Source organism: Schistocerca cancellata, chromosome 7 (assembly GCF_023864275.1).
Source record: "Schistocerca cancellata isolate TAMUIC-IGC-003103 chromosome 7, iqSchCanc2.1, whole genome shotgun sequence".
Lineage (NCBI taxonomy): Eukaryota > Metazoa > Arthropoda > Insecta > Orthoptera > Acrididae > Schistocerca > Schistocerca cancellata.
Genome location: NC_064632.1, coordinates 182678700 through 182688969, shown reverse-complemented (window position 1 = coordinate 182688969; position 10270 = coordinate 182678700). Strand labels below are relative to the sequence as shown.

Genomic DNA, 10270 nt, shown 5'->3' with positions numbered 1-10270 from the left:
ATCCTGCCTCGGGCGTGGATGTATGTGATGTCCTTAGGTTAGTTAGGTTTAAGTAGTTCTAAGTCCAGGGGACTGATGACCTCAGATGCTAAGTCCCATAATGCTTAGAGCCATTTTGAGCCGCAGCACCGATATGTCAATTCTCCTTTTGCTTACGCCTTTGTCCCGCAGTTGCACAGGGTCGGCATGGTTACAATCGGATTTGGCAAGGTGAGTTTGAAAGAGTGGCCAGATGCCCTTCCTGTCGTCACCACGTAGCCCCTAGGGTGGAAGCAGTCTACCCCAGCTGTCTGCGTCTAGTGTAAATCATGAAATAGTGCAAAAGTGTTGCAAATATCTGCGAGTCGTATAACTGAGGCGAGATGTGGGGACCAGCCTGGTATTCACCTAGGGGGATGTGGAAAACCGCCTAAAATCCACATCCAGGCTAGCCAGCACACCAGCCCTCATCGTTAATACGCCAGGCACCGATATGTCAATTATTGTTCAAAAATTCTTCATGCTTCTTCCACAAATCTCTAGAGAACATTTTACCTTTTCCTACAGCCCACTCAGGCGAAAAATTCTAGGAAATTGAAAGGGACATGTATCTGCTTCAGTTCACATAATTTGAGCCAAATTGGAGAGCCCCTCCGGCCTCCTATCCTTGTTAAATTTAAATTTGGAGTAGATCTACCTAACTCTTTAACTTTCACTTCTTCCTCAAAAGACCTACTGGAAGAGGACCTCTGGCAGATCACCTACAGCAGGGCTTCCCAACCTTTTCAGCTGGCGGACCCCTTCTTCAGTCGAAAATCCATGGCGGACCCCTAGTCAGTCAAGAGCACAGTAACTTTAAATTTCAGAGCGAAACCCATGGGAACTGAAAGATTCTTAATGCAAGTGCCATGTTAACAATGACTCCCCCTCCCCCCCCCCCCCCCCCACCCTCCAAAGTATCATTAGTCTTTGGTTTAGAGATGAATGAAAACAACTTTAAATTAACGATCCAATTTGAATTATCACTGTATCCAGACACTTACTAGTGGATTTACTCCCTTTGTTCAACACACTATAGCCTGATTAAAATTACTTGGTAATTGACATTTCACACGATGGAGCTGCCTTCCTCCAAGAGCAATCAACGTCACGTCCAAACTGTTTGCTGTTGACAAGCTGCCGCTTGTGGTCTGTTCACTTCCACTGGTAAGGAGCATGCATATTTCGTAACAGTCGTGTGTGTGTGTGTGTGTGTGTGTGTGTGTGTGTGTGTGTCGGAGGACTCTAACCTCCGGCGGGAGTGGCCGCGCAATCCATGACGACATGGCGCCATCGACTGCTCGGCCATTCCGCGCGGCTGTGAAGAAAAGAGCAGACCCATGATTCGGGACACAAACACATCATGAAAGGAAAGAGACCAAGGAATTGCCTTTAAAAGACTATTGTGACATCTGTTGTGCAATGTGTGGGAATACTATCACCCAGTTTACATGCGTTTCCAAAAGCAGATTTCGTAAGCCGATGTTCCAGTTCCGCTTTTGGTTGGTAAGGTAAACACTTCAAAAACGATTCTGGAAACTGCTTCTATAAAGCCGTTTTCCAGTTCCACAATGTAAACAGCTCGGAAAGTCTAGTTATTTTTACGTTTTTGCATATCTATTGAATGGCAGCTGTCAGTCCATAGCCGGCAGCTAGCAGGTGGCGTTGCAACAGTGTACTGTCAGTCGGTAGCTGGCAAGTGGCAGGTGGCGTGGCAACAATTTAGCCATAGCTGACAACTTCAACTACTACTTTGGACACTATATCGTGGGAGTCAGCCTCGACTGTAAACAAATTAGGAAAACAAACAAACAGACTCTCTTATTTCTATATAAGAAGAAAAAGCATTTCACAGAACGTAAGACTTTTCTTCTCAAAGAAACAATTCTGGCAGAGGAGGTTATTTTCACATAACAAATCCGGCTGTGGAGCTTCTTGTGATTGTTCTTCCTTTGGTCGTCCTCCCTCCTCATTCATTTCAACTGGAAACTTCCCTTGTTGTGAAGGCGATGGAGAAACTGCACCCTTCTTGAATGATCCTGACTTGAGCCACCGATCCATGCTAGAAGTAATAAACTGATCAAAAATCGACTTATGAAATAGGTAGTGCACTAACAAAGCAAGTTTACCATTTAGTGATGCCTGGAGCCGCATACGTGTCAGCGAGCGCTGTGATTGGTCGACAAAGCTCGCTCCGCGCATGCGTAAAAGTTTCAACGCATCTAGCGCCGTGAGCTGGCGCACAAACGACCCCCGTATTGTTGCGAAACAGTCGATCAGAGAAGCCGCATTCTCCGGCACTAATCTGTGTATGCGTTCTCACTTAGAAACCGCAAAGGCTGCTTGGGAATACGACCTGAAGTAAAAGTACACATATTTTTCACACGAAAAATAAAATAGTGATGAAGTTGATTTTCACGTTTTTATTCACTAATTTTACTCATTATTTTACACGATTTGGTGAAAGGTGGCCGCGGTCCCCCTAGAAAGAGCCGGCGGACCCCTAAGGGGTCCGCGGACCACACGTTGGGAAGCCCTGGCCTACAGAATTCGGCACTGTGCTTGACAATACTTAACATGCAACAAGGAAAAATACTGACCTGGTGCTACGAGCAACGTAGCACCCACGGAGCTGGCAGGAATGACGTCATATCAGAGCATGCGTAATCGAAAACAGACATCTGCGACTCTTCTCTGAGTTGATAGGAGCTCACCTGATCATCATTTTAGCACTCGACATTCGTTTCTACAAAGGGTGTTCAAAATGTTTTGCACACTCATCTCTAATGTTTGCAGGAGGAGAATGAAATTTATTGTGAACATACTTGGAACATTTAGCTATAAGTTGGTATATAAAAGCATTTTCTTTTGTTTACAGATGGGCCGTAATGGACCGTGAAGTAGATGTCAGATTGCGACAACGGTCGGTGATGCAGTTTCTTTTCAAGACCAGCGATGACTCTGCCACATCGATTCACAGGAAATTGCTCCCTGTTCATGGGGAAGACACAGTGGATTGCAGCAGTATCCAGTGGAGGTTGCAGAGGTTTAAAGAAGGTGATTTCTCTCTACTGCACAATCCACGATGAGGTAGACCATCGATGGCAGTGAGTGCTATGAATAAGGAGACCACTGATAAATTCATCCAAAATGACAGATGTGTGACGACACGACAGATTGCTGAAATGACTCGTTTGTCATTGGGTAGCGTGCTATCACAGGTACAGTCAATAGGGTACAGAAAAATCTGTCCACGTTGGGTGCCTAGATTATTGAGAAGAGAAATGAAAAAGATGAGGAAGAATGTGTGTTAGGGTCTCATGAAGACCTTTAATGAAGATGAGAAACAGTGTTTTGACGGTGTCATTACGCAGGATGAAACATGGTTGTTTTTGTCCGAACCTGAGACGAAAACCCAATCCATGGAGTGGCGTCATCCGGGTTTTCCCCGGGAGAAGAAACAAAGGCTTTCATGAACTGCAGGCCGAAGGTGATGGACTCCTTCTTCTGGGATCAGTGTGGTGCATTTTCATTAACTTTTTAGAACCTGGCTCCACAATTAACCAGGACCGTTACTGTTTGTCATTGGACAAGCTGTGACCTGCCATGAAGATATACAGACCACAGCTTAAGGGTCAGCTCATCAGACTACACCATGACAATGCCAAACCCCATACAGCCCTTATGACGCAGGAGAAAATCAGGAAAATAGGTTGGAAAACTGTTCCTCATCCTCCCTACAGTTCGGACTTGGCTCTGCCTGATTTTTATCTGAAGGCCCACCTGTGCGGTAAAACATTCGATAGTGAGAAAGACCTTATTTCCAGTGTCAAGCGATGATGTAAAAGTCAATCCCCAGAATTTTACCAAAGTGCATTTACATCATGGAAAGAACGTTGGGCCACATGCGTCACAGCTGATGGAGGCTACACTCAGTAGGCTCAATGTATAGCTAAATGTTCCAAGTATGTTCACAAAAAATTTCATTCTCCTCCTGCAAAAAATAAAAAAAATAGAGACGACTGTGCAAAACTTTTTGAGAGCCCTTTGTTGTTATCACAGAGAGAGCACTACGAAACGTGTCTTCGTCCACTCTATTTGCATACCAGCACTCATTCGAAGACAAATGGTGTAATTTTTGTGCGACTTCCGGCTCGCATTTGAAGACAAATGGCATAATTTTAGTGTGATACTTACAGTATGATGTAGCACATTAGCACATGATCGCCAGCCGCCACTGAGATTTACATTATCCTCCACTTACACTGGTGAAAATAAATAATCAGATTATGAAGCTGAAGAAGAAGAAAATTCCAGGAAAACATGAAAACCAGATGGAAGTCTTTCAAGCTGAAGTGGACAGGCTCCGGAAGAGAATTCGCCAACTAAGCAAGGGTGTGTGGATTGTGGAGGAAATCGCAGAGAATAAGGAGACAGCAACCATCTGCCCGTACACAAGAAAGGTGACAAAATGGACTGCACCATTAACAGAGGAATCACCTTCCTGAACGCATTTGGCATTACACATAAGAAAGTACTCTTATGTGTAATTCCGTATAGACACGATTGGTTCCTTACGCAACCACACAGATCTGAGAACGGTCAATTTTCATTGAAATTACTCGTAGTCATCCCAAAGAAATAAATGTGCAGCTGAGACGGCAAATTGGACGATATATTTTTGAAATTTTTTGTGCATGACACCATCAGTTATGAACAGTCGATCTAACATTTCATGGCAAATGCCTTGACCAATGATGCTGTATAGTTCTTCATATCTGTAGTTTTTTGGCTGTGTTTTCTTGCACTGTATTGTCTTCGTTGGCTAATGATGGTATGGTAAGCCGAAAACCAGTTACTAATGTACAAATCTTAGTGGAACTAAATGAAGTTTGTTTCCTCTTTACCGTTACGCCAGAAATTGTTCTACCAACTCGGAACGCAAATATCCATTAACGTGATGAAGCGTTAGATTCTTGACTTTGTCTACTTGATGACATAGTGAAAAAATTTCTTCCCCACGCATTGATTCTTTTGCGTCGTACTGGATCGCTATTCTCGTTTGCAATTTCGTCTGATGACTTCCGCATTTTTCACCACCACCACTCTTTATTGGCGATTTATAATTTTCGTTTTTCGCGTAAATTTGTCGTCCCGTTCCACTTTTCTTCCTTTAACCATCTTAAGAAAATTACATTTGGTGAATTGGCCTTGTAACCATCCCATTATATTTGATCATTTACTCACCAGATATTAATGCGAGATTAACTAAACCGAATGCATTTATTTATTTATTTTTAATTTTAGGTTTAACAAAGTGTCGTATGCGTATACTCGGTCCAGTCACATTAATGTGATCACCTGTGAAAGCCCTGAATAACCAACTTTTGCAGTGTGGACGTGCAGGAAGAGTGTCAGTGAGGTTCAGGAAGGTACCGCCAGGGTTGTAGAGCAAGCCAACTCCAAAGACGCGGCCAGCAGCGCTAGGTTTCACGTTTAAGGATCCACGGGCGGCGATGAGCTCGAAGTGGTCCCAAAGATTCGCTACTGGGTTTTACATTCGGGGCATTTGGTGGTCAGGGGAGTTTGGTAATATCATCCTGGTGCTCTTCAAACCACGTGCGTACACTGCAAGCTGCGTGGCACGTTGAATTGTCGTGCTGGTAGATACCACCATGCCGGGGAAAAACAAGACTGCATGTCGGAGTGGACATGGTCTCCAAGGATAGGTGTATACTTCTATTAATCCATTGTGCCTTCCAGAATAACGAGATCACTCAGGGAATGCTCTCTGGCCTGGAACCATCTGACAATTTGATTATTAAATTGACACCCTAGCTGCAAGCAGGCGTTGGGGACATGTTGAAAATGTGTGCCCCGACCGGGACTCGAACCCGGGATCTCCTGCTTACATGGCAGACGCTCTATCCATCTGAGCCACCGCGGGCACAGAGGATAGTGCGTCTGCAGGGACTTATCCCTTGCACGCTCCCCGTGAGATCCACATTCCCAACATGTCCACAACACTACATTCGTAGTGCGCCTAATAGATGTTTGCCCATCATACTCATTACTCGTGGAAGATTAATCTACCAAGTCCCGTACGAGTTCGGGCATAGCGTGTGCGTTCGCACAAGAAGGTCAAAGGCCGGGAACCCATATTTTTAACTATATATGACGGTAGTATCTGTTCCCGAAAGAACAGTTACCGTCGACGACCATGCAGCTTTGATAGAAATGAAATGATTATTAAATTGACACCCTAGCTGCAAGCAGGCGTTGATACACTTCATTGGGGACATGTTGAAAATGTAACCAGGAGATCCCGGTTCGAGTCCCGGTCGGGGCACACATTTTCAACATGTCCCCAATGAAGAGTATCAACGCCTGCTTGCAGCTAGGGTGTCAATTTAATAATCATTTCATTTCTAGCAAAGCTGCATGGTCGTCGACGGTAACTGTTCTTTCGGGAACAGATACTACCGTCATATATCGTCTGACGATTGTTGCAGGGTGTTTGATTTCAGATGTTTCACGCTGTGCACACCAAAGGCCATCTTTCCAAAGAAACATAAAATGTGTTTTATCTGCAAAGGCCACCTGTCGGCGCTCGGTGGACGTTCAGTCGCGGTATTGGCGTGCAGATTCCAGCCTTCATCCAGCATGGGTGGATGAACCAGGCGCTTGCTGCAGAGGCACAGATGCAGAAACGTCTGCTGAATGGTCGTTGAGGAGACACTACAGGCTGTTATCTGTTGTCCGTGCTGCACCACAGTTGGCTCGGCGCCGGTTTTGGACAGAGCCATTTTGCAAGCAAGGTGAACTTCAACCACAGTAGCACGCGAACAATTTATAAACCTTGCCGTTTTGAAATGCATCCACTCTTGGTTCCAAAGCCAATGATCATCTCATTTTGGACGTCACTTTTCCAGATTACGACGACTGCACTGTCTTCCGTGGCCCTCAACGTGCTTTATACACTGAAGCGCCAAAGAAACTAGTATAGGTATGCGTATTCAAACAGAGAGATGTGTAAACATGCAAAATACGGAGCTACTTCGGCAACGCCTATGTACGACAAGTGTCAAGCGCAGTTGTTAGATCGGTTATTACTGCTACAATGGCAGGTTATCAGAGACTTCAGTGAGTTTGAACGTGGTGTTAGAGGCATAGGACACAGCATCTCCGAGGTAACGATGAAGTAGGGATTTTCCAGCACAACCATTTCAAGAGTGTATCGTGAATATTAGGAATCCGGTAAAACATCAAATCTCCGGCATCGCTGCGGCAGGAAAGAGATCCTGCACGACGACTGAAGAGAAACGTTCAATGTGACAGAAGTGCAACCCTTTCGCAAACTGCTGCACATTTCAATGTTGGCCCATCAACAAGTGTCAACGTCGGAACCATTCGACGAAACATCGATACAGGCTTTCGGGACGGAAGGCCCACACGTATACCATTGATGATTGCACGACAAAGCTCTACGCCTCGCCTGGGACCGTCAACACCGACATTGGATTGTTGATGACTGGATACATGTTACCTGATCGGACAAGTCTCGTTCCAAATTGTATCGAGCGGATGGACGTGTACGGCTATGGAGATTGCCTCATGAATCCACAGACCCTACATGTCAGCAGGGGCATGTTCAGGCTGGTGGATACTCTTTACTGGTGTGGGGAGTGTGAGGTTGGAGTGATATGGGACCCCTGAAACGTGTAGATGCGATTCTGACAGGTGACACGTGCGTCAGTGTCCTGTCTGATCACCTGCATCGATTCATCTGCATTGTGTATTCCGACGGACTTGGGTAACTCCAGCAGGACAGTGCGACACCCCACATGCCCAGAATTGCTACAGAGGCTCCAGGAACACTATTCTGGGTTTAAACACTTCCGGTGGCTACCATACTCCCCAGACATGAACATTATTGAACATATCTGGGATGACTTGCAGCGTGCTGTTCAGAAGAGATCTCCACCCCCTCGTACTCTTACGAATTTATGGACAGCTGTGCACGATTCATGGTGTCAGTTCCCTCCAGCACTACTTCAGACATGAGTCGAGTTCATGCCACGTCGTGTTGCGGCACTGCTGCGTGCTCGCCGGAGTCCTACACGATATTAAGCAGGTGTACCAGTTTCTGTGGCTCTTCAGTGTACAAACCTCCACTTATAGTGCTGCCACTGCCACTGCCGCCTGTGAGGGTTTATTGCACGTTGATATCGAACATAGGCGGTGCTCACATTAACGTGGCTGGATCGAGTACTTATATCATTAAATCTTACAACTATTGAAGATCATGTAGTATCGATTTTTCTAAAAACGAAATCTTTCACAAGGACTCACTGATCCAAGGTTAATATTGCAACGACGTTTCTGTAAGCCCACAGGGGATGCTAACTTGGAGCTTGTGGTAATTTTTGAATCATTGAATGTAACTGACCAAAAAAGAAAATAGCCGGCCGGAGTGGCCGAGCGGTTCTAGGCGCTTAAGTCCGAAACCGCGCGACCGCTGCGGTCGCAGGTTCGAATCCTGCCTCGGGCATGGATATGTGTGATGTCCTTAGGTTAGTTAGGTTTAAGTAGTTCTAAGGGACTGATGACCTCAGATGTTGAGTCCCATAGTGCGCAGACCCATTTGAACCAAAAAATGAAATATAAAAATGAACCTTCCGAGCCGGCCGCGGTGGTCTAGCGGTTCTAGGCGATCAGTCAGGAACCGCGCGACTGCTACGGTCGCAGGTTCGAATCCTGCCTCTGGCATGGATGTGTGTGATGTCCTTAGGTTAGTTAGATTTAAGTAGTTCTAAGTTCTAGGGGACTTATGATCACAGATGTTGAGTTCCATAGTGCTCAGAGCCCTTTGAACCATTTTTGAACCTTCCGAAAGGGAAAACAGTCCAAATTAGATTGGCAGAAAATGTAAAATATATAAGCAGGAATGTTTAGATGATGAAAAGTCAAAGGCTGCAGAAGCATGCTCGATTACAGGAAAGATAGATGCCACCCATAGGAAAACTAACTTAGCGCCCGCTGCTTCGCTCGCGTAGACCCTGTGACAGTTTTTTTTTTGTTTGTTTTTATTTAATCGAACCTTTATGGCGTCCACACACTGCAATACATTCTAAGCTTTTCACGTTAATTAAAGCCAATAAGCATGATCTTTTCCGAATGTTCTTCTGACCAAAAAACGATTCTGGTAGCTGGAGTCCAAAGTTTTTGTTAATCGTGCCTTTTGCGTTCTTGTGGAGATATTTCCATAGGAACTTTCATCCCGCAACAAATAGTTTTTTTATATCTAACCGAGAAGTGAAATACCAATTTTCTTAAATTCAGCATTAAATTTATTTTAATCCAACGAAATATTTTCTTAAAAATTTTCATACCGTATTGCACTCTCTTTAGGGGTTGAACGTACAGAAACACTGAAACACGTATTTTTTTATTTCTAACCGAGAAGCCAAATACCAATAATCATAGATGTAGCCTGAAAAAACCTTCAGAAGTTCTGTAGTGATTATTTATTTTCAGAAAAACTTATTTTACATCCTTAGTGGTTAAATTTCCAAAAGTACTGAAACACGTATTTTTTCTGACCGAGAAATCAAATACCAGTGTTCGTAGTTCTGGCTTCAAAATTCCCTTAATAGCGACACACTTTCAAAAAGCCTTCATCCCCTATTTCACCCCCTTAGGAATGGAATTTCTTAAACGACGCATACAGTATAAGATCCACACCCTCTCCAAACTTCAAGATTCTATGCTTAGCGGTTTGGTCTGGGCGATAATCAGTCTGATCCTATTTCACTCCCTTAGGGCTTGAATTTCCAAAACAGTGGAACACGTATTTTTTCAACTCTAGCCGAGAAACCAGACCCCAGTTTTCAAAGATTTAGCTTTATAAACGCTTTCCCAATGAAATATTTTCATCGTTTGAACCCCCTTAGCGTTTGAATTTCCAAAAACAGTGAAACGCGCTTTTTTTTCATTCCTGACTGAGAAGTCAAATTTAAAGTTTCATGGATTTAAGTGTAAAGATGCTTTCATAATAAAATATTTTCGTAAAAAAATCTCATCACTTGTATCACCCACTTAGGGGTTCAGTTTCGAAAAACACTGAAACATTGTTCCCAGATGTAGCTTTAAAAATATTTAGTATTCTTTAATAATGACATATTTTCAAAAAATGTTTCCATCCACTATTTCAGCCCCTTAGGGTTAAATTTCCAAAAATACTGAAACACGG

At 44.1% G+C, this 10270-nt stretch overlaps 1 non-coding gene across 1 annotated transcript; it reads right to left on the bottom strand.

Annotated features, from left to right (window-relative positions):
* Nucleotides 1-5891: 5891 nt before the first annotated feature.
* Trnat-ugu (transfer RNA threonine (anticodon UGU)) lies at nt 5892-5966 on the bottom strand. Its single transcript has one exon. It is a non-coding gene; the product is annotated as a tRNA-Thr (tRNA).
* Between the last annotated feature and the right edge of the window lie 4304 nt (nt 5967-10270).